General features: G+C 52.6%; 1 protein-coding gene across 1 annotated transcript in view; it reads right to left on the bottom strand.

Moving 5' to 3' along the window:
• HELZ (helicase with zinc finger) overlaps nucleotides 1-22,975 on the bottom strand; it is a 56,048-nt gene extending 33,073 nt beyond the window's left edge. The window contains exon 1 of the mRNA XM_069749174.1: nucleotides 22,879-22,975. The gene's annotated coding sequence lies outside the window, so the exon portion shown is untranslated. The remainder of the gene's footprint in view (nucleotides 1-22,878) is intronic.
• Between the last annotated feature and the right edge of the window lie 1,641 nt (nucleotides 22,976-24,616).

Genomic DNA, 24,616 nt, shown 5'->3' with positions numbered 1-24,616 from the left:
AGCCGGCGTCCTAAGCGACGAGGAGGAGGAGGACGCCAATGTGGTTGTGACTGGAGTCCTACAAGCTAGAACCAGCCGGGAGAGTGAGTCGCAGAGCCGACAACAGGGGAGCGGCCTCCCGACACGGCAGAGGACTCCGACAGCACAGGCTGGAGTGTCAGCGGAGGAAGAGGAGGAGGGCGGTCTGCTAGAGGAGATCCGACAGCTGGAGTCTCCAGTGAACCTGGACCGCTTTTCCTTTGGTGAGGACGAGCCAGCAGAGGAATCCAAGAAGAGGAAGAAGACAACGAAGGAGACCGCACGGGAGGTGGTGAGTTACAGATATGTACTGATGGATGATGTTACACCTACCACCTCCTGTGTAAACCCCACCAAACCTAAAGGCACGGGCTCTGCAGTGGGTCCGGGGCATAGGCAAGGTGGGGAGAGGAGGACGACGTCCGGCTGTGCTGCCATCTGTGCGGGGAACAGTGCAGGGGGCGAGGCTGTGGTGGTACTCATGGCGCCGGACATAGGGGACCCCGAGGAGTTTCCCTCCCTGCCCTCTGCGGCTAAGCCGGTTATGACCGGGCTGAGGGGGGCGAGGGGGATGTCCACGCCGTTGCGAAAGGGGGACGGTGTGGGCAGACTCCATCCCTGCTCACTACGGCTGAGCCGGCCGACGCCGGGGCTGTGGGGGGCAGGTCCGAGAAACATGGTGCGCATGGTTGTGACAGCGGAGCAGTGCGCCTCAGCAGAGAAGAGGCATGCGGCTGCGACAGGAGAGCAGCGAGTCCAAAAAGGACAAAAAAAGCAGGAAAAATCAACTGCAGGGAACACTGGGCGCCCTGCTGCAACGGGGGGACAGAGTGCTCCAGCGCCCAAATGTGACACCAGGACCCCGAAGTCTGTGGGTGCGGGGCAGGCGGCGCCCCCCAACAAGCAGCGGGCCCAGAATAATAAAATACAAACTGATGCAGTGGGGGGGCAAGGAGCTCCAGAGACACAACACAGCACCAATCAAGGGAAACCGGGTGTGGTGCTGCACCCCTCCCCCGGTCCAGCAGGCGTGAGTGCAGAGAAGCCAGACACAAGTGAGGAAGGAATGGATGTTACTGTGGAAGGTGCAGAGAACACTGGGACAAATGGTGGTGAGAATACTGGTAAAAAAGTGACGGGAAGTGGTGGCAATGGTAAGGGGAATGATGGGAGTAGTAGTGGAGTGAAGGGTGGGAGTAGTGGAGTGAATGATGGGAGTAGTGGTGGAGTGAATGATGGGAGTAGTGGTGGAGTGAATGATGGGAGTAGTGATGTTGCAAATGATGGGAGTAGTGGTGGAGTGAATGAGGAGAGCATTACTGGTGTTGGTGGAGGGGAAGCAGGTAGTGGTCCCGCTGCCCCCCCAGCGGTGGCGGGGGCTTCAGCCCCAAGCTATTCAGGAGCTGTCACTGCTGGGGGTAGTAGTGCGCCCTTGTCTGGTGACTTGCAACAGCGCTTCCTGGACGCCCTGAGGAAAGGGGAGAGTTCCATCAATGTAGAGGGGAGGGAGGTTGATCTGTCTTTCTGGATAGAGAGACACGGTCTTTCCGCCTTCTGAGATAGAGGGGCAGAGACTGTCTGGTCTCTGCCGACAACGGGGCAGAGGAGTAACCGTAGGAACGTGGCCAGTCTCCAGTGGGTAAGCAAGGATGCCTGTCCTGATCGGGCAAAGGTTGCTGAGCTCCTTCTGGGGATGGGCTTCACGGCATATGACATCTTTGTCTTGATCCATCCCTATGAGACCTCCTACTTCGATGTCAGCTTCGTGAGACCGGAGGGCCTTGAGCTTTTCTGGTCTCACCACGAGCTGGCTTGGGGTTGCCCCAAATGGCGGGGTTTCCTCGCTGTAGCAATATCCCGCCAGAACTCAGTCAGGAAGGTGACCGTTTTGACCAGTAACGAGTCACTTTCCTGTGTCGACATCTCCACCTGGGTTGGACGATACGGCGACATCGTCGGTATTCCCGAGAAGACCCTCGATGAGCATGGTATTTGGTCAGGAGCCTGGACCTTCATGGCGAAATTGAAGGTTTCAGGAAACACCGTTACCCATATCCCTTCCTCAACATTTTTGGGGAGGGACAGGATCTTGATTTTCTACCGGGGGCAGCCTAAGGTCTGTCACAGGTGCGGCAGCCCCACACACTTCAGTGCGCAGTGTACCACCCAGAAATGCGCACTGTGTGGGGACCTCGGCCATCTCGCTGCGACCTGTGGCAGGATTAGGTGTAACTTGTGTGGTGACCTCGGTCACCCGTTCAGTCGCTGTCTGCGTTCCTTTGCCAATGCGGTCCTGAAAGCGGCGAGTGCGGGACAGGCGAAAGCCGGGACTAATCTCGCCGGTGAAGGGACCAGCAGAGGCGGAGGAGGCAGGGAACCGGTGAGGAGCAGGCTGCCGCCATCCAATATCAGGCGGCAGGAGCAGCGCCATGGTAACAGGGGGCAGGGAGTAATGACCCTAAACTCTGACCCGGGTGCTTCACTTGCAGCTGGGGATCCTAGAGACAGCGAATTGAGCGAGGAAGTCAAGAGACTTGAAAGGGAGGAGCAAAAGGACGCCATGTCTGCCCAGGAACCTTCATCCGGTGACAGTCTGGATGAGGGAGAGGGCGAGTGGTCACAGCAAAAGAAAAAGGGTAACAGGAAAACAACTAAGGATAAGAGGGGGTCCGGGCCTCGAGCCTCCTCCTCGGAGTGCGACCCCTCTGACTCCGTAGCCATTATCCAGATGCCATTGGAAGGTCCAGCCGCCCCCCCCCTCTGGTGGATCTCTCTAACCGGTTCCGGGCCCTCCAGGACTCCCCTCCAGAGGTGGGCGATGGGGACCCGGGGCCGGAGGTTGCGGACAAGGTTGTTGGGGCTCAGGAGGTCGCTGGGTCTTCTTCTCAGGGGGCAAATACAAAGCCTTCTGGGGGGGGGGGGGGGGCTACCTCAGGACCACCAGACAGGGGCCAGAGTGTATGTAAGGAGAGAATGGATGAGTCTGTTTGTCTTAAGCGCACTAAAAACTCATCATTGTCAGAGGAAGAGGGTGAAACTGTTGGGGGTGGGAAGAAAAAGGCTATATAATTCAATCAATCATGATGGCGGCACCCACCCCGTTGACGCTGGCAACCATTAATGTTGCCAGCATAAAGTCAGAAGCGGCAAGGTACATGGCCTTTCATTTTCTCGGCCAACTTGATGCCGACATATTGTTTGTGCAGGAGACCAGGTTGACCGACCTATCAACCATGCATAAGGCAAGGCGGGAGTGGAGGCACGGGCCCTCCTACTGGTCTCTTGCGGCCGAGCCGTATAGCGGGGTGGCGGTCCTTTTTAAGACCGCAGCGGTTGAATGCAGACGATTGATCGAGTTAGAAATGGGGAGATGCTTGATCCTAGATGTCTCCATGGGGGGACAGGAGCTTCGGCTCATTAACATCTACGGTCCCCAGTCCAAGTGGGACCGCAAGTGTCTCTTCATGAAGATCAAACCTTTCTTATTTTCGAGCCGACAGGTGGTCTTTGGAGGGGATTTCAAAAACGTCACAAGACCCTGTGATAGAGGAGGTTCCGGAGACCGGCTGGCTTATGATTGCGTCGCGCTAAATAGGATAGTAAGTGAGGCACGCCTGGTGGATGTCCACATCCGGCACAACACAGGCCACGCGGGGTTCACTTTTTTTTTAGAGGTAGTCAGTGCAGGTCTAGGATAGACAGGTTTTATTTGAAGGAGGAGGCAGTCTCCTCGCCGTTGTCGGTTGTGGAATTCTCCGATCACTGTTTGATTAGGTTTTCTCTGAGCGTTATAGAGACTCCTCGGATGGGAAGAGGTTATTGGAAGCTCAATTCGTCACTCCTTGAGGAAGAAGCTGTAAGACGGTCCTTTGAGGAATTTCTTCAGAGCCAGGTACCGCTGCTGGGCCTAAGTAACACTAAGTCTGAGTGGTGGGAGATGTTCAAACATCGGGTGGCGAGATTCTTCCGGCAACTCTCGAACCTCAGAAGCCTGAACAGGGATCGCCTGTATCAGAGCCTGAGGAGGAAACTCGAGCATCTTGTCTCGACTGGGGGTAGCCGCGAGGCGATCTCCAGTGTGAAATCCTTGCTAAAGAGGTGTCAGTACGATAGGCACACATCTTTGGTTTTTGAGAGGGACTACGGGAAGTACTACTCACCCGACCCTTACAGAAGCTGCAAGATGTCAGTGAATAGTAAGATAGTGAAAGGGCTGATGGACAGTACGGGATCCTTGAGAAGGTCCAGATCAGGGATATTGGAGGTCGTCAGTTCATACTACTCGCACCTCTTGGGAAGGAAGGAACTGGATCGTGACAGGATGTCGGCTTTCCTGGCTGAAGCTGTTCCAGAGCCAGGGGCTGACCTCTCGCTGGGCGGTTTGACAGAAGCGATCAAGGAAGAGGAAGTGAGACTGGCGATCGATGGGCTCCGGCCCAAAAAAAATCGCCAGGTCCGGATGGCTTAACATCCGAGTTCTTTAAGACCTTTAGGGACTCCTTGGTCCCCCTCTTGACTCAGGTGTTTAATGAGTGTCTCTCCTCGGGCACTCTGCCGAGATCATTAACCCCTTTCTGACATCGGACGTACTATCCCGTCGAGGTGGGGTGGGCCCCTATGACCACCGACGGGATAGTACATCCAGCGCGATCGGCGGCGCTCACGGGGGCCGATCGCGGCCGGGTGTCAGCTGCCTATCCCAGCTGACATCCGGCACTATGTGCCAGGAGCGGTCACGGACCGCCCCCGGCACATTAACCCCTGGCACACCGCGATAAAAGATGATCGCGATGTGCCGGCGGTGCAGGGAAGCACCGCGCAGGGAGGGGGCTCCCTGCGGGCTTCCCTGAGCCCCCCGATGTGATCGCGTTGCTGCGAGGGTCTTACCTCCCTCCCTGCTTGCTCCAGGCCCGGATCCAAGATGGCCGCGGATCGGGGTCCTCCAGGGAGGGAGGTGGCTTCACAGAGCCTTCTCAGAGCAGGCACGGTGAAGCAGCCTGCACTGCTATCAGATCGGTGATCTGACAGAGTGCTGTGCAAACTGTCAGATCATCAATCTGTGATGTCCCCCCCTGGGACAAAGTAAAAAAAAAATTTTCCAAATGTGTAAAAAAAAATAAAAAAAAATATTCCTAAATAATGAAAAAAATATATATATATTATTCCCATAAATACATTTCTTTATCTAAAATAAAAAAAAACAATAAAAGTACATATATTTAGTATCGCTGCGTCCGTAACGGCCCGACCTATAAAACTGGCCCACTAGTTAACCCCTTCAGTAAACACCGTAAGAAAGAAAAAAAAAAAACGAGGCAAAAAACAACGCTTTATTATCATACCGCCGAACAAAAAGTGGAATAACACGCGATCAAAAAGACAGATATAAATAACCATGGTACCGCTGAAAACGTCATCTTGTCCCGCAAAAAACGAGCCGCCATACAGCATCATCAGCAAAAAAATAAAAAAGTTATAGTCCGGAGAATAAAGCGATGCCAAAATAATTATTATTTCTATAAAATAGTTTTTATCGTATAAAAGCGCCAAAACATAAAAAAATGATATAAATGAGGTGTCGCTGTAATCGTACTGACCCGAAGAATAAAACTGCTTTATCAATTTTACCAAACGCGGAACGGTATAAACGCCTCCCCCAAAAGAAATTCATGAATAGCTGGTTTTTGGTCATTCTGCCTCACAAAAATCGGAATAAAAAGCGATCAAAAAATGTCACGTGCCCGAAAACGTTACCAATAAAAACGTCAACTCGTCCCGCAAAAAACAAGACCTCACATGACTCTGTGGACCAAAATATGGAAAAATTATAGCTCTCAAAATGTGGTAACGCAAAAAATATTTTTTGCAATAAAAAGCGTCTTTCAGTGTGTGACGGCTGCCAATCATAAAAATCCGCTAAAAAACTTGCTATAAAAGTAAATCAAACCCCCCTTCATCACCCCCTTAGTTAGGGAAAAATTAAAAAAATGTATTTATTTCCATTTTCCCATTAGGGCTAGGGTTAGGGCTAGGGTTAGGGCTAGGGTTACAGTTTGGGTTGGGGCTAAAGTTACAGTTAGGGCTTAGATTACATTTACAGTTGGGAATAGGGTTAGGATTAGGGTTAGGGGTGTGTCAGGGTTAGAGGTGTGGTTAGGGTTACCGTTGGAATTAGGGTTAGGGGAGTATTTGGATTAGGGTTTCAGTTATAATTGGGGGGTTTCCACTGTTTAGGCACATCAGGGGCTCTCCAAAAGCGACATGGCGTCCGATCTCAATTCCAGCCAATTCTGCGTTGAAAAAGTAAAACAGTGCTTCTTCCCTTCCGAGCTCACCCGTGTGCCCAAACAGGGGTTTACCCCAACATATGGGGTACTCAGGACAAATAGGACAACAACTGTTGGGGTCCAATTTCTCCTGTTACCCTTGGGAAAATACAAAACTGGGGGCTAAAAAATAATTTTTGTGGGAAAAAAAAGATTTTTTATTTTTACGGCTCTGCGTTATAAACTGTAATGAAACACTTGGGGGTTCAATGTTCTCACAACACATCTAGGTAAGTTACCTGGGGGGTCTAGTTTCCAATATGGGGTCACTTGTGGGGGGTTTCTACTGTTTAGGTACATTAGGGGTTCTGCAAATGCAATGTGACGCCTGCAGACCATTCCATCCAAGTCTGCATTCAAATGGCACTCCTTCCCTTCCTAGCCCTCCCATGCGCCCAAACGGTGGTTCCCCCCAACATATGGGGTATCAGCGTACTCAGGACAAATTGGACAACAACTTTTGGGGTCGAATTTCTCCTCTTACCCTCGGGAAAATACAAAACTGGGGCTAAAAAATAATTTTTGGGGTAAAGATTTTTTTTTTAATTTTCACGGCTCTGCGTTACAAACTGTAGTGAAACAATTGGGGGTTCAAAGCTCTCACAACACATCTAGATGAGTTCCTTAGGGGGTCTAGTTTCCAAAATGGTGTCACTTGTGGGGGGTTTCTACTGTTTAGGTACATTAGGGGCTCTGCAAAAGCAATGTGACACCTGCAGACCATTCCATCTAAGTCTGCATTCAAATGGCACTCCTTCCCTTCCGAGCCCTCCCATGCGCCCAAACAGTGGTTTCCCCCCACATATGGGGTACCCTCGGGAAAATACAAAACTGGGGGCTAAAAAATATTTTTTGTGGGAAAAAATTTTTGTTTTATTTTTACGGCTCTCCATTATAAACTTCTGTGAAGCCCTTGGTGGGTCAAAGCGCTCACCACACATCTAGATAAGTTCCTTAGGGGGTCTACTTTCCAAAATGGTGTCACTTGTGGGGGGTTTCAATGTTTAGGCACATCAGTGGCTCTCCAAACGCAACATGGCGTCCCATCTCAATTCCTGTCAATTTTGCATTGAAAAGTCAAACGGCGCTCCTTCCCTTCCGAGCTCTCCCATCCGCCCAAACAGTGGTTTACCCCCACATATGGGGTATCAGCGTACTCAGGACAAATTGTACAACAACTTTTGGGGTCCAATTTCTTCTCTTACCCTTGGAAAAATAAAAAATTGGGGGCGAAAAGATAATTTTTGTGAAAAAATATGATTTTTTATTTTTACGGTTCTACATTATAAACTTCTGTGAAGCACTTGGTGGGTCAAAGTGCTCACCACACCTCTAGATAAGTTCCTTAGGGGGTCTACTTTCCAAAATGGTGTCACTTGTGGGGGGTTTCAATGTTTAGGCACATCAGGGGCACTCCAAACGAAACATGGCGTCCCATCTCAATTCCAGTCAATTTTGCATTGAAAAGTCAAATGGCGCTCCTTCGCTTCCGAGCTGTGCCATGCGTCCAAACAGTGGTTTACCCCCACATGTGGGGTATTGGCGTACTCAGGACAAATTGTACAACAATGTTTGGGGTCCATTTTCTCCTGTTACCCTTGGTAAAATAAAACAAATTGGAGCTGAATTAAATTTTTTGTGAAAAAAAGTTAAATGTTCATTTTTATTTAAACATTCAAAAAATTCATGTGAAGCACCAGAAGGGTTAATAAACTTCTTGAATGTGGTTTTGAGCACCTTGAGGGGTGTAGTTTTTAGAATGGTGTCACACTTGGGTATTTTCTATCATATAGACCCCTCAAAATGACTTCAAATGAGATGTGGTCCCTAAAAAAAAATGGTGTTGTAGAAATGAGAAATTGCTGGTCAACTTTTCACCCTCATAACTCCCTAACAAAAAAAAATTTTGGCGCAAAATTGTGCTGATGTAAAGTAGACATGTGGGAAATGTTACTTATTAAGTATTTTGTGTGACATATCTCTGTGATTTAATTGCATAAAAATTCAAAGTTGGAAAATTGCGAAATTTTCATAATTTTCGCCAAATTTCCGTTTTTTTCACAAATAAACGCAGGTACTATCAAACAATTTTTACCATTGTCATGAAGTACAATATGTCACGAGAAAACAATGTCAGATTCACTGAGATCCGTTGAAGCGTTCCGGAGTTATAACCTCATAAAGGGACAGTGGTTAGAATTGTAAAAATTGGCCCGGTCATTAACGTGCAAACCACCCTTGGGGGTAAAGGGGTTAAGGAGGTCGGCTTTGATCATTTTGTCAAAGGGTAAGGACCTGTCACGCATTGAGAATTGGCGTCCCATATCACTTCTCAATGTGGACAGGAAGGTTTTGGCTAAGATACTCTTCAACAGGCTGGTGAAGTTTGCGCCACGGCTCCTTTCGGAGGCCCAGCACTGTTGCGTTCCTGGCCGTAGCACTTTCAGTGCTGTTCTGGGTGTCCGAGAGGCCGTGGAGCGGGGCAGGGCACGCCTTTGGAAGGGGTTTTTGCTGACCCTGGATCAGGCAAAAGCCTTTGATCGGGTCGACCACGAGTACCTCTGGTCCACTCTTTTGAGGCATGGTCTGCCTGGAGGGTTTGTGGACTGGCTTAAGACCTTATATGCAGGGGCTGAGACTTTCCCTCTGGTAAACGGGTGGATTGGACAACCTTTCGGGGTGGGATCTGGTGTCCGCCAGGGCTGCCCTCTTAGCCCTTTACTTTACGCGTTTGCGATCGATCCCTTCCTCAGAAGGGTTGATTGTGGACCGTTGGCGGGGGGGGGGGGGGATGGGCGGGTTGGCGCCAGAGGCTATCCTCAGGGTAGTGGCCTACGCCGACGACGTTACAGTCTTTGTTTCTTCGCAAGAGGAGGCGATGGTGGTGATGTCAGAAGTGGAGAGCTACTCGGAGGCATCCGGGTCCAAGCTCAACCAGGACAAGTGTGAGAGTCTCTGGCTGGGAGGCGGGGATCCCACGTTTGATCTTCCGGACACCCTCCCCGAACCCCAAGAACATGCCAAAGTCCTAGGCATCGAATTTGGCCAGGGTGATTACCCCACGAAAAACTGGGAAGGCAGAATCAAAGGTGTCGCCCAAAGAGTGGACCAATGGAAGGGTTGGTCTTTGACCCTGAGGGAAAGGGGTGACCTGTGCAAAGCTTTCCTGCTCCCCTTGCTAATCTACCTGGGCAGCGTCTGTGTCTTGCCGGAGCCTCTCTGGACACGGGTCTACAGTCTGTTCTTCCAGATATTATGGGGGAATAGACTAAACCTAGTCAAACGGGAGGTCACTTATCGCACGAGGAGACTAGGGGGGTTGAATATGGTGAACCCCGTGGTGTTTCTAGTGAACACCTTTTTGAAAGTTAACGTGGCAAACCTCTGGAAAGAGAGGGCTCCTCCATGGGTATTCTCCTGTAAAGGATGGTTTCAGCCTTTCTTCCAGGAATGGGAGACAGGGGGAAGATTGAAGGATCTTCGCACACCCCACGGGCATCTCCCGGCTTATGTTACCCCGGTTCTGAAAATGATGCGCCGGTGGGGTCTGGGAATGTGGGAAGTGAGGTCCCTCCCGAGGAAACTCCTCGACATGCGGGTCTTGCTTTCGCATTTTCAGAGACCATTGGTCCTCAAGGACTGCCCGAGTCGGGATCTAGAGGTTGGGTTGAGTTTGTTAAATTCTAGCAGGATCCCCAAGAAGTATTGGGACTTGACTTGGCGCTGCTTCCAAGGTAAGTTGTATGTGAGGGACCATTTGAAACACAGGAGCTCCGTGGACAGGAATTGTCCCCGTGAGGCTTGCGCTACCATGCTGGAAAGCATGGAGCACTTCCTGCTTCATTGTCCCTTTAATACAGAGGTGTACAACGGGGTGGGCGCTTCCATTGGTTGGCCGCGGCTGGCCACTCTGTCCTATGCCGAGTGGGCCTATGGAGCGTTCAGAGACCTCGGGAGAAGGGACCGAGCCACTTTATTCTTAGTCAGCGCAGTGGTCAGGTATTTCACGTGGAACGCACGAGTTTTAGTTTCGACGCAGAGTAAAATCCTCCATGTAGATGAAGTTTGTAGCAGCATCCTAGGTGCCCTGGTGAAGGTGCGTTCTCTGGAGTGCGAAAGACTGGGTGCCCGGAGGGCAGCCCATCTCTGGAAGGGTTTCTCCTTCAGGGTGCCTTAGTCCATTAGCGCTCCTATATCCTGGTGGTGGGCTGATGTCTTAACACCCTAGACTTTTGTTTTGTATTTCTGTTCCCTGAATAGAAGGTTTGCAGGCATCGAACTTGAGCCTCGGGTGGTGAGAATGTAGGTTGTGTTCTGTGATGTTGGTTTATGTATATATTGTATATAGTGTATTGTATATATTGTATATAGTGTGTATAATAGAGTGTCTTAGGTTGGGTGGGGGATTGGGGGGTTCAACGGCGGTGATAAGAGACTGATCTGGCCTGGCCCAGGCCCCGTCTGGGGAAAAACTTTGGGGCCTGATCCTAGCTCGGATGATTCCTGAACTTTTTGGCCAGAGCTGGATCAGGGGTGGCGGGATAGTTAGAGTAGGTGTGTGTATATATATTTAAAAAAAAAAAAAAAAGCAAATGTTAATGTTGTACACTATGTTGTGTTTAGGTTTGTTGTAGGGTGAATGTGGTGGTGTAAGGGGGGCTGTAAGGTAAGGCAGTGGGACCAGCAGGGTTTTGTTGTGTTTGTGGTGTTGTATAGTGTTTGGTTTAGTATAATGTGTTTACAGTGTATATATTGTATATAATATTGTATATAGGACGGTGTGAATGTAGTTCGGGTTGTATATAGTAGTATGAATGAAGCTGGGCCGGGGGTCTTACATGATTTTATACTATTTATTATTTATAATTTTTTACAGGTATTCACGTAAGTTATGAGTATTTTGTTTGTTGACTTTTAGTTTTGTTTTTTTTATGTTATTGGAATTTTTCTTTCACGTCCTTGATTTGTAGGTCATGAACTTTCTCCATTTTTGTTCCATTTCCGGTTTATTACTTTGTGGCTTTTGTCGTTTGTTGTCGTCTGATTGGAGCTTTGTTCTTATGTTCTGTTGTGTTTTATTTGTAATGTATCACAGTTATTGTCATGTAAAGTATTTTTATTTTATTTAATAAAAGACCTGGAGGATGAGATGTGACAAGTGTGGCAGACACTCCGAAGGGATCCATAGATGATACTGGGATTACACACAGGATCACAAAGATCTGGAATGTGACCAGAGATGACAAGTGACCGATGATCCCAGTAATTACACTGAGTGCCGGTGACAACGCTGCAGACACAGTGTATCTACACCAGCATCGTATCTCCACTGTATCCGAGCAAAAGAAACATCGTATCACATCTTTACCCTATTTAACCCCTTTCTGCCATTAGACGTACTATTCCGTCCATGTGGGGTGGGCTTTACTTCCCACGGACGGAATAGTACGTCATAGGCGATCGGCCACGCTCACGGGGGGAGCGCGGCCGATCGCGGCCGGGTGTCAGCTGCTTATCGCAGCTGACATCCGGCACTATGTGCCAGAAGCGGTCACGGACCGCCCCCGTCACATTAACCCCCGGCACACCGCGATCAAACATGATCGCGATGTGCCGGCGGTGCAGGGAAGCATCGCGCAGGGAGGGGGCTCCCTGCGGGCTTCCCTGAGACCCCCGCAGCAACGCGATGTGATCGCGTTGCTCCGGGGGTCTCCTACCTCCCTCCCTGCAGAAAGTCCCGGATCCAAGATGGCCGCGGATCCGGGTCCTGCAGGGAAGGAGGTGGCTTACCAAGTGCCTGCTCAGAGCAGGCACTTGGTAACGCTGCACTGCTCTCAGACAGATCGGTGATCTGTCAGAGTGCTGTGCAAACTGGCAGATCACCGATCTGTATTGTCCCCCCCTGGGACAAAGTAAAAAAGTAAAAAAAAAATTTTTACAAGTGTGTGAGTAAAAAAAAAAAAAAAAAATAAGAAAAAATCCTAAATAATGAAAAAAAAAAAAAATATTATTCCCATAAATACATTTCTTTATCTAAATAAAAAAAAAAAAACAATAAAAGTACACATATTTAGTATCGCCGCGTCCGTAACGACCCGACCTATAAAACTGTCCCACTAGTTAACCCCTTCAGTAAACACCGTAAGAAAAAAAAAAAAAAAAACGAGACAAAAAACAATGCTTTATTATCATACCGCCAAACAAAAAGTGGAATAACACGCGATCAAAAAGACAGATATAAATAACCATGGTACCGCTGAAAGCGTCATCTTGTCCCGCAAAAAACGAGCCGCCATACAGCAACGTCAGCAAAAAAATAAAAAAGTTATAGTCCTCAGAATAAAGCGATGCAAAAATAATTATTTTTTCTATAAAATAGTTTTTATCGTATAAAAGCGCCAAAACATTAAAAAAATGATATAAATGAGGTGTCGCTGTAATCGTACTGACCCGAAGAATAAAACTGCTTTATCAATTTTACCAAACGCGGAACGGTATAAACGCCTCCCCCAAAAGAAATTCATGAATAGCTGGTTTTTGGTCATTCTGCCTCACAAAAATCGGAATAAAAAGCGATCAAAAAATGTCACGTGCCCGAAAATGTTACCAATAAAAACGTCAACTCGTCCCGCAAAAAACAAGACCTCACATGATTCTGTGGACTCAAATATGGAAAAATTATAGCTCTCAAAATGTGGTAACGCAAAAAATATTTTTTGCAATAAAAAACGTCTTTTAGTGTGTGACGGCTGCCAATCATAAAAATCCGCTAAAAAACCCGCTATAAAAGTAAATCAAACCCCCTTTCATCACCCCCTTAGTTAGGGAAAAATAAAAAAAATTAAAAAAATGTATTTATTTCCATTTTCCCATTAGGGTTAGGGCTAGGGTTAGGGTTAGGGCTGGGGTTAGGGCTGGGGTTAGGGCTAGGGCTAGGGTTAAGGCTAGGGTTAGGGCTAGGGTTAAGGCTACAGTTAGGGATGGGGCTAAAGTTAGGGTTAGGATTACATTTGCGGTTGGGAATAGGGTTGGGATTAGGGTTAGGGGTGTGTCTGGGTTAGAGGTATGGTTAGGGTTACCGTTGGGATTAGGGTTATGGATGTGTTTGGATTAGGGTTTCAGTTATAATTTGGGGGTTTCCACTGTTTAGACACATCAGGGGCTCTCCAAACGCGACATGGCGTCCGATCTCAATTCCAGCCAATTCTGTGTTGAAAAAGTAAAACAGTGCTCCTTCCCTTCCGAGCTCTCCCGTGTGTCCAAACAGGAGTTTACCCCAACATGTGGGGTATCAGCGTACTCAGGACAAATTGGACAACAACTTTTGGGGTCCAATTTCTCCTGTTTCCCTTGGGAAAATACAAAACTGGGGGCTAAAAAATAATTTTTGTGGGAAAAAAAAAGATTTTTTATTTTCACGGCTCGGCGTTATAAACTGTAGTGAAACACTTGGGGGCTTAAAGTTCTCACAACACATCTAGATAAGTTCGTGGGGGGGTCTAGTTTCCAATATGGGGTCACTTGTGGGGGGTTTCTACTGTTTAGGTACATTAGGGGCTCTGCAAAAACAATGTGACGCCTGCAGACCATTCCATCTAAGTCTGCATTCCAAATGGCGCTCCTTCCCTTCCGAGCCCTCCCATGCGCCCAAACGGTGGATCCCCCCCACATATGGGGCATCAGCGCACTCAGGACAAATTGGACGACAACTTTTGGGGTCCAATTTCTCCTGTTACCCTCGAGAAAATACAAAACTGGGGACTAAAAAATAATTTTTGTGGGAAAAAATTTTTGTTTTATTTTTACGGCTCTGCATTATAAACTTCTGTGAAGCTCTTGGTGGGTCAAAGTGCTCACCACACATCTAGATAAGTTCCTTAGGGGGTCTAATTTCCAAAATGGTGTCACTTGTGGGGGGTTTCAATGTTTAGGCACATCAGTGGCTCTCCAAACGCAACATGGCGTCTCATCTCAATTCCTGTGAATTTTGCATTGAAAAGTCAAACGGCGCTCCTTCCCTTCCGAGCTCTCCCATGCGCCCAAACAGTGGTTTAACCCCACATATGGGGTATCAGCATACTCAGGACAAATTGTGCAACAACTTTTTGGTTCCAATTTCTTCTCTTACCATTGGGAAAATAAAAAATTGGGGGCGAAAAGATAATTTTTGTGAAAAAAAATGATTTTTTATTTTTACGGTTCTGCATTATAAACTTCTGTGTAGCACTTGGTGGGTAAAAGTGCTCACCACACCTCTAGATAAGTTCCTTAGGGGGTCTACTTTCCAAAATGGTGTCACTTGTGGGGGGTTTCAATGTTTAGGCACATCAGGGGCTCTCCAAACGCAACATGGCGTCCCATCTCAATTCTAGTCAATTTTGCATTAAAAAGTCAAATGGCGCTCCTTCGCTTCCAAGATCTGTCATGCGCCCAAACAGTGGTTTACCTCCACTTATGGGGTATTGGCGTACTCAGGACAAATTGTACAACAAGGTTTGGGGTCCATTTTCTCCTGTAACCCTTGGTAAAATAAAACAAATTGGAGCTGAAGTAAATTTTTTGTGAAAAAAAGTTAAATGTTAATTTTTATTTAAACATTCCAAAAATTCCTGTGAAACACCTGAAGGGTTAATAAACTTCCTGAATGTGGTTTTGAGAACCTTGAGGGGTGCAGTTTTTAGAATGGTGTCACACTTGGGTATTTTCTATCATATAGACCCCTCAAAATGACTTCAAATGAGATGTGGTCCCTAAAATAAAATGGTGTTGTAAAAATGAGAAATTGCTGGTCAACTTTTAACCCTTATAACTCCCTAACAAAAAAAAATGTTGGTTCCAAAATTGTGCTGATGTAAAGTAGACATGTGGGAAATGTTACTTATTAAGTATTTTGTGTGACATATCTCTGTGATTTAATTGCATAAAAATTCAAAGTTGGAAAATTGCGAAATTTTCAAAATTTTCGCCATGTTTCCGTTTTTTTCACAAATAAACGCAGGTAATATCAAAGAAATTTTACCACTATCATGAAGTACAATATGTCACGAGAAAACAATGTCAGAATCACCGGGATCCGTTGAAGCGTTCCAGAGTTATAACCTCATAAAGGGACAGTGGTCAGAATTGCAAAAATTGGCCCGGTCCATAACATGCAAACCACCCTTGGGGGTAAAGGGGTTAATAATAGTGTATTGACCACTCAGAGACATCCCCTGTCGGGCAGGGCCGCTCACACAGAGACATCCCCCGCCGGGCAGGGCCGCTCACACAGAGACATCCCCCGCCGGGCAGGGCCGCTCACACAGAGACATCCCCCGCCGGGCAGGGCCGCTCACACAGAGACATCCCCCGCCGGGCAGGGCCACTCACACAGAGACATCCCCCGCCGGGTAGGGCCACTCACACAGAGACATCCCCCGCCGGGCAGTGCCACTCACACAGAGACATCCCCCACCGGGCAGGGCCACTCACACAGAGACATCCCCCGCCGGGCAGGGTCACTCACATAGACATCCCCCGCCGGGCAGGGCCACTCACACAGAGACATCCCCCACCGGGCAGGGCCACTCACACAGAGACATCCCCCGCCGGGCAGGGTCACTCACATAGACATCCCCCGCCGGGTAGGGCCACTCACACAGAGACATCCCCCGCCGGGCAGGGCCACTGACACAGAGATATCCCCGGCCGGGCAGGGTCACTCACAGAAACATCCCCGCCGGGCAGGGCCACTCACACAGAAACATCCCCCACCGGGCAGGGTCACTCACACAGAGACATCCTCCACCGGGCAGGGCCACTCACACAGAGACATCCTCCACCGGGCAGGGTCACTCACACAGAGACATCCTCCACCGGGCAGGGTCATTCACACAGAGACATCCTCCACCGGGCAGGGTCACTCACACAGAGACATCCTCCACCGGGCAGGGTCACTCACACAGAGATATCCCCGGCCGGGCAGGGTCACTCACACAGAGACATCCCCCCCGGGCAGGGCCACTCACACAGACATCCCCCGCCGGGCAGGGTCACTCACACAGAGACATCCCCCACCGGGCAGGGTCACTCACACAGAGACATCCCCTGCCAGGCAAGGCCACTTAGACAAGAGAGACAACCCTCGCAGAGCCACAGAAAGACAACCCTTGCCGGGCACGGCCAAACAGAGAGACACAAACTTCGCCGGGCAAGGCCAGAGAGAGACATCCCTCGCCAGGAAGGGCCACACAGAGAGATATATCCCCCCACAGGGCAACAGACATCCCCAGCCAGGCACTAGAGAGAGAGATACCCCGCTGGGCAGGAACACTCAGAGACAACCACGCCAGGACAGGAAAAACCACTCAGGTGAGGACGGCACATGAAGGGCCACTAACAAGGACGTCCCCCGCAGGGCAGGAGGCAGCTCAGATGAGGACGTCCCCACAAAGGGCAGGGGGCGAGGCAGCTCACATGAGGACATCTCCACACAGGGCGAGGCTGCTCACACAAGGAAGTCCCCCGCAGGGCAGAGGGCGAGGCTGCTCACACAAGGATGTCCCCCGCAGGGCAGAGAGCGCGGCTGCTCACACAAGGCTGTCCCCTGCAGGGCAGAGGGCGCGGCTGCTCACACAAGGACGTCCCCCGCAGGGCAGAGGCTGCTCACACAAGGACGTCCCCCGCAGGGCAGAGGGTAAGGCTGCTCACACAAGGACGTCCCCCGCAGGGCGAGGCTGCTCACACAAGGACGTCCCCCCGCAGGGCAGAGGGCGAGGCTGCTCACACAAGGATGTCCCCCGCAGGGCAGAGGGCGAGGCTGCTCACACAAGGACGTCCCCCCGCAGGGCAGAGGGCGAGGCTGCTCACACAAGGACGTCCCCCGCAGGGCAGAGGTCGAGGCTGCTCACACAATGATGTCCCCCGCAGGGCAGAGGCTGCTCACACAAGGATGTCCCCCGCAGGGCAGGGGGCGAGGCTGCTCACACAAGGATGTCCCCTGAAGGGCAGAGGGCACGGCTACTCACACAAGGATGTCCCTGCAGGGCAGAGGGCGTAGCTGGTCACACAAGGACGTCCCCCGCAGGGCAGAGGGCGAGGCTGCTCACACAAGGACGTCCTGTTATGATCTGGTGGCCTTGGAGCAGCATGAGATGTACTCTGGAGAAGGTGGAACCTGTACTGACCGCAAACCCTGAACTTAACAGCACAACTAGAAGTAGCCGTGGGGGGTACCTAACACTCCCTAGACCCCTCAACACAGCCTAAGAACTAACTACCCCTAAAGACAGAAACAGGAAAACTATCTTGCCTCAGAGAAAATCCCCAAAGGAAAGACAGCTCCCCACAAATATTGACTGTGAGAGGAGAGGGAAATAACATACGCAGAAATGAAATCAGGATTTAGCATAGGAGGCCATACTAGCTAAAAAGAAAGAATAGAACAGAGTACTATGCGGTCAGTATTAAAACACTAGAAAATATCCACCACAGAAAATACAAAACACCACATCTGACTAAAGACATGGAGGGTATATCTGCATTTCCAGAGAAATAGCTAGGCTGCAAAAAATCCTTCACAGACTAAGCTGGACAAGACAAAAACATGAAAATGCACAGAACTATAAGGTCCACAGCAGGTGGACTGCAAAATCAAAGCCAGGACTTATCTTTGAAGAAAAGCACAGCAAACAGGAGAGACCAGAAGGGATGTGAATCCTCCAAAAACAATGGACAACTGGCACTGACTAAAGGATCAAGCAAGGCTATATAGCCCAGCCCAAATTGCAAAAAATAGATACACCTGATAAATGCTGCGATCCAACTACCGCAGCACTACCACTCATAACCACTGGAGGGAGCCCAAGAGCAGAATTCACAACACGTCCCCCGCAGGGCAGAGGGCGAGGCTGCTCACACAAGGATGTCCCCCCGCAGGGCAGAGGCTGCTCACACAAGGACGTCCCCCGCAGGGCAGAGAGCGAGACTGCTCACACAAGGATGTCCCCGCAGGGCAGAGGGCGAGGCTGCTCACACAAGGACATCCCCCGCAGGGCAGAGGTCGAGGCTGCTCACACAAGGACGTCCCCCGCAAGGCAGAGGGCGAGGCTGCTCACACAAGGATGTCCCCTGCAGGGCAGAGGGCGCGGCTGCTCACACAAGGATGTCCCCCACAAGGAAGAGGGCGAGGCCGCTCACACAAGGATGTCCCCCGCAGGGCAGAGGGCGAGGCTGCTCACACAAGGATGTCCCCTGCAGGGCAGAGGGCGCGGCTGCTCACACAAGGACGTCCCCCGCAGGGCAGAGGGCGAGGCTGCTCACACAAGGACGTCCCCCGCAGGGCGAGGCTGCTCACACAAGGACGTCCCGCGCAGGGCGAGGCTGCTCACACAAGGACGTCCCCCCTCAGGGCAGAGGGCGAGGCAGCTCACACAAAGATGTCCCCCGCAGGGCAGAGGGTGCGGCTGCTCACACAAGGACGTCCCCCGCAGGGCGAGGCTGCTTACACAAGGACGTCCCCCGCAGGGCAGAGGCAGCTCACACAAGGACGTCCCCCCGCAGGGCAGAGGCTGCTCACACAAGGACGTGCCCCGCAGGGCAGAGGGCGAGGCTGCTCACACAAGGATGTCCCCCGCAGGGCAGAGGCTGCTCACACAAGGACGTCCCCCGCAGGGCAGAGGGCGAGACTGCTCACACAAGGACGTCCCCCGCAGGGAAGGACAGTGAGGCTGCTCACACAAGGACGTCCCCCACAGGGAAGGGAGCGAGGCCGTTCACATATCCTCCTCTCTCATCCAGGTGTCTCCTCTCTCTTTCCCCCTCCCTGCTGTCTCCACTCTATTCCCTTGTTCCCAGTGTCCTCTCTTTAACTCTTCTATGTGTCTCCTCTCTCCCCGGTGTCTACTCGATCTTTCCCTCTCCCCGACATCTCCTCTCTCTCCCTGGCATTTCCTCCCTCTCCCTCTCTCCCCAGTGTGTCCTCTCCCCTGTGTCTCCTCTCTTCCTCTGTCCCCGATGTCCTCTCTCTTTCCCTCTTCTAAGTGTCTCCTCTCTCTCCAGCTCTCTACTCGATCTTTCCCTCTCCCCGGCATCTCCTCTCTCCCCCTGGTGTTTCCTCCCTCTCCCCAGTGTGTCCTCTTCCATGTGTCTCCTCTCTTCCCCTGTCCCCGATGTCCTCTCTCTTTCCCTCTTCTAAGTGTCTCCTCTCTCTCTCTCTCCCTTTCCTCAGTGTCTCCTCTCTATCCCTTCCTTGGTGTGTCCTCTCTCTCCCGCTCTCTACTCGATCTTTCCCTCTCCCCGGCATCTCCTCTCTCCCCCTGGTGTTTCCTCTCTCTCTCCCCAGTGTGTCCTCTCCCCTGTGTCTCATCTCTTCCCCTGTCCCTGGTGTCCTCTCTCTTTCCTCTTCTAAGAGTCTCCTCTCTCTCTCCCTTTCCTCAGTGTCTCCTCTCTCTCCCCGGTGTCTACTCGATCTTCCCCTCTCCCCGGTGTCTCCTCTCTCCCCTTCTCCCCAGTGTGTCCTCTCCCTTGTGTCTCCTCTCCCCATCTTCTAGGTGTCTCCGCTCTCTCCACGGTGTCTCCTCTCTCTCTCCCCTTGTCCCCGATGTCCTCTCTCTCTTTCGCTCTTCTAAGTGTCCCCCCCCCCCCCCAGTGGCTCCACTCTCTCCCCTTCTCTTTTCTCCCAGGCATCTCCTGTCTCCCCTTTGCCCCGGTCTTTTATCTCTCTACTATTCTCCCCGGTCTCCTCTCATCCCCTTCCCTCGGTGTCTCCTTTCTCTTCCCCTCTTCTAGAGGTCTCCTCTCCCCCTCGTCTTCTATCTCTCCCCCTTTCCACGGTGTCTCCTCTCTCTTTCCCTCTCCCTTTCCCTCTCCCCGGTGTCTCCTCTCTCTTTCCCTCTCCCCGGTGTCTCCTCTCTCTTTCCCTCTCCCCGGTGTCTCCTCTCTTTCCCTCTCCCCGGTGTCTCCTCTCTCTTTCCCTCTCCCCGGTGTCTCCTCTCTCTTTCCCTCTCCCCGGTGTCTCCTCTCTCTTTCCCTCTCCCCGGTGTCTCCTCTCTTTTTCCCTCTCCCCGGTGACTCCTCTATCTTTCCCTCTCCCCGGTGTCTCCTCTCTCTTTCCCTCTCCCCGGTGTCTCCTCTCTTTCCCTCTCCCTGGTGTCCCCTCTCTTCGGTGTCTCCTCTCTTTCCCTCTCCCCGGTGTCTCCTCTCTCTTTCCCTCTCCCCGGTGTCTCCTCTCTCTTTCCCTCTCCCCGATGTCTCCTCTCTTTCCCTCTCCCCGGTGTCTCCTCTCTCTTTCCCTCTCCCCGGTGTCTCCTCTCTCTTTCCCTCTCCCCGGTGTCTCCTCTCTCTTTCCCTCTCCCCGGTGTCCCCTCTCTCTCCCCGGTGTCCCCTCTCTCCCCGGTGTCTCCTCTCTCTTTCCCTCTCCCCGGTGTCTCCTCTCTTTCCCTCTCCCCGGTGGCTGCTCTCTCTTTCCCTCTCCCCGGTGTCCCCTCTCTCTCCCCGATGTCTCCTCTCTCTTTCCCTCTCCTCGGTGTCTCCTCTCTCTTTCCCTCTCCTCGGTGTCTCCTCTCTCTTTCCCTCTCCTCGGTGTCTCCTCTCTCTTTCCCTCTCCCCGGTGTCTCCTCTCTTTCCCTCTCCCCGGTGTCTCCTCTCTCTTTCCCTCTCCCCGGTGTCTCCTCTCTCTTTCCCTCTCCCAGGTGTCTCCCCTCTCCTCGGTGTCTCCTCTCTCTTTCCCTCTCCCCGGTGTCTCCTCTCTCTTTCCCTCTCCCCGGTGTCTCCTCTCTCTTTCCCTCTCCCCTATGTCCCCTCTCTCCCCGGTGTCTCCTCTCTCTTTCACTCTCCTCGGTGTCTCCTCTCTTTCCCTCTCCCCGGTGTCTCCTCTCTCTTTCCCTCTCCCCCCCGGTGTCTCCTCTCTCTTTCCCTCTCCCCGGTGTCTCCTCTCTCTTTCCCTCTCCCCGGTGTCTCCTCTCTCTTTCCCTCTCCCCGGTGTCTCCTCTCTCTTTCCCTCTCCCCGGTGTCTCCTCTCTCTTTCCCTCTCCCCGGTGTCTCCTCTCTCTTTCCCTCTCCCCGGTGTCTCCTCTCTCTTTCCTTCTCCCCCCCGGTGTCTCCTCTCTCTTTCCCTCTCCCCGGTGTCTCCTCTCTCTTTCCCTCTCCCCCCCCCCCCGGTGTCTCCTCTCTCTTTCCCTCTCCCCCCCCCCCCGGTGTCTCCTCTCTCTTTCCCTCTCCCCGGTGTCTCCTCTCTCTTTCCCTCTCCCCCCCCCGGTGTCTCCTCTCTCTTTCCCTCTCCCCCCCCCGGTGTCTCCTCTCTCTTTCCCTCTCCCCGGTGTCTCCTCTCTCTTTCCCTCTCCCCGGTGTCTCCTCTCTCTTTCCCTCTCCCCCCCCCCCCCCCCCCGGTGTCTCCTCTCTCTTTCCCTCTCCCCCCCCCCGGTGTCTCCTTTCTCTTTCCCTCTCCCCGGTGTCTCCTCTCTCTTTCCCTCTCCCCGGTGTCTCCTCTCTCTTTCCCTCTCCCCGGTGTCTCCCCTCTCTTTCCCTCTCCCCGGTGTCTCCTCTCTCTTTCCCTCTCCCCGGTGTCTCCTCTCTCTTTCCCTCTCCCCGGTGTCTCCTCTCTCTTTCCCTCTCCCCGGTGTCTCCTCTCTCTTTCCCTCTCCCCCCCCCCCGGTGTCTCCTCTCTCTTTCCCTCTCCCCCCCCCCCCCCCGGTGTCTCCTCTCTCTTTCCCTCTCCCCCCCCCCCCCCGGTGTCTCCTCTCTCTTTCCCTCTCCCCGATGTCTCCTCTCTCTTTCCCTCTCCCCGGTGTCTCCTCTCTCTTTCCCTCTCCCCGGTGTCTCCCCTCTCTTTCCCTCTCCCCGGTGTCTCCTCTCTCTTTCCCTCTCCCCGGTGTCTCCTCTCTCTTTCCCTCTCCCCGGTGTCTCCTCTCTCTTTCCCTCTCCCCGGTGTCTCCTCTCTCTTTCCCTCTCCCCCCCCCGGTGTCTCCTCTCTCTTTCCCTCTCCCCCCCCCCCCGGTGTCTCCTCTCTCTTTCCCTCTCCCCCCCCCCCCCCCCCCCCCCGGTGTCTCCTTTCTCTTTCCCTCTCCCCGGTGTCTCCTCTCTCTTTCCCTCTCCCCGGTGTCTCCTCTCTCTTTCCCTCTCCCCGGTGTCTCCCCTCTCTTTCCCTCTCCCCGGTGTCTCCTCTCTCTTTCCCTCTCCCCGGTGTCTCCTCTCTCTTTCCCTCTCCCCGGTGTCTCCTCTCTCTTTCCCCCTCCCCGGTGTCTCCTCTCTTTCCCTCTCCCGGCTCCGCCTCTCCCGGTATATGACGTCGCCCCCGGACAGCGGGTCGCACACCCCCGGCGGCCGCTGCTGCTCCCGTGTACTGTCCTGTATTCGCGGCTCGCTGTGTCCTCGGCGCCGGGCGCTCTCCTACTCCCGCAGGCCGGGAATGTAAACACTGGCACTGAAGGCCTCCCCGCTGACTCCCGCGGAGCCGCCGGCTGTGTGCAGGCCCCGGGTGACGCCGGGAGCTCGGGAGGAGCGGCGGGAGGTGCCAGGGTCGCGAGAGGCCAGGGACGGCGGGGGGGTCGGCTCCTACCTGTCATTACTTTCTACGCCATCTTGGATCCGACTTGTCAAGAGCCGCAGAGCACGACGGGAAGTGCGAGAGACGGGGACCGGAAGTGCGAGAGACGGGGACCGGAAGTGCGAGGGACGGGGACCGGAAAAAAGAAGACCGAGGACCGGAAGTGACTAAAAAGAATGGGAGAAACGAGAACAGACCGGAAGTATGAGAGAGAGAGACCGGCAGTGTGAGAGAGACGGGGAGACAGGAAGTGTGAGAGAGGCGGGGAGGCAGGAAGTGTGAGAGGGACGGGGAGACAGGAAGTGTGAGAGAGGCGGGGAGGCAGGAAGTGTGAGAGGGACGGGGAGACAGGAAGTGTGAGAGGGACGGGGAGACAGGAAGTGTGAGAGAGGCGGGGAGGCAGGAAGTGTGAGAGGGACGGGGAGACAGGAAGTGTGAGAGAGGCGGGGAGACAGGAAGTGTGAGAAAGACGGGGAGACAGGAAGTGTGAGAGAGGCGGAGAGACAGGAAGTGTGAGAGGGACGGGGAGAGACCGGAAGTGTGAGAGAGGCGGGGAGAGACCGGAAGTGTGAGAGAGACGGGGAGACAGGAAGTGTGAGAGAGGCGGGGAGACAGGAAGTGTGAGAAAGACGGGGAGACAGGAAGTGTGAGAGAGGCGGGGAGACAGGAAGTGTGAGAAAGACGGGGAGACAGGAAGTGTGAGAGAGGCGGGGAGACAGGAAGTGTGAGAGAGGCGGGGAGGCAGGAAGTGTGAGAGGGACGGGGAGACAGGAAGTGTGAGAGAGGCGGGGAGACAGGAAGTGTGAGAGAGGCGGGGAGGCAGGAAGTGTGAGAGAGGCGGGGAGACAGGAAGTGTGAGAGAGGCGGGGAGACAGGAAGTGTGAGAGAGGCGGGGAGGCAGGAAGTGTGAGAGGGACGGGGAGAGACAGGAAGTGTGAGAGAGACGGGGAGACAGGAAGTGTGAGAGAGGCGGGGAGACAGGAAGTGTGAGAGAGGCGGGGAGACAGGAAGTGTGAGAGGGACGGGGAGAGACCGGAAGTGTGAGAGAGGCGGGGAGAGACCGGAAGTGTGAGAGAGACGGGGAGACAGGAAGTGTGAGAAAGACGGGGAGACAGGAAGTGTGAGAGAGGCGGGGAGACAGGAAGTGTGAGAAAGACGGGGAGACAGGAAGTTTGAGAGAGACGGGGAGAGACCGGAAGTGTGAGAGAGGCGGGGAGAGACCGGAAGTGTGAGAGACGGGGAGACAGGAAGTGTGAGAGAGGCAGGGAGAGACCGGAAGTGTGAGAGAGGCGGGGAGAGACCGGAAGTGTGAGAGAGACGGGGAGAGACCGGAAGTGTGAGAGGGACGGGGAGACCGGAAGTGTGAGAGAGACGGGGAGAGACCGGAAGTGTGAGAGAGACGGGGAGATAGGAAGTGTGAGAGAGACGGGGAGATAGGAAGTGTGAGAGAGACGGGGAAACAGGAAGTGTGAGAGAGATGGGGAGACAGGAAATGTGAGAGAGACGGGGAGATAGGAAGTGTGGGAGAGACCGGAAGTGTGAGAGAGACGGGGAGAGATCGGAAGTGTGGGAGAGACCGGAAGTTTGAGAGAGACGGGGAGAGACTGGAAGTGTGAGAGAGTCGGGGAGACAGGAAGTGTGAGAGAAATGGGGAGAGACTGGAAATGTGAGAGAGACAGGGAGAGACCAGAAGTGTGAGAAAGATGGAGAAGACGTGTGAGTGTCACGGATTTACCGCAACAGAGAGGAG

Source organism: Ranitomeya imitator, chromosome 2 (assembly GCF_032444005.1).
Source record: "Ranitomeya imitator isolate aRanImi1 chromosome 2, aRanImi1.pri, whole genome shotgun sequence".
Lineage (NCBI taxonomy): Eukaryota > Metazoa > Chordata > Amphibia > Anura > Dendrobatidae > Ranitomeya > Ranitomeya imitator.
This window is presented reverse-complemented; position numbering and strand designations above follow the sequence as displayed.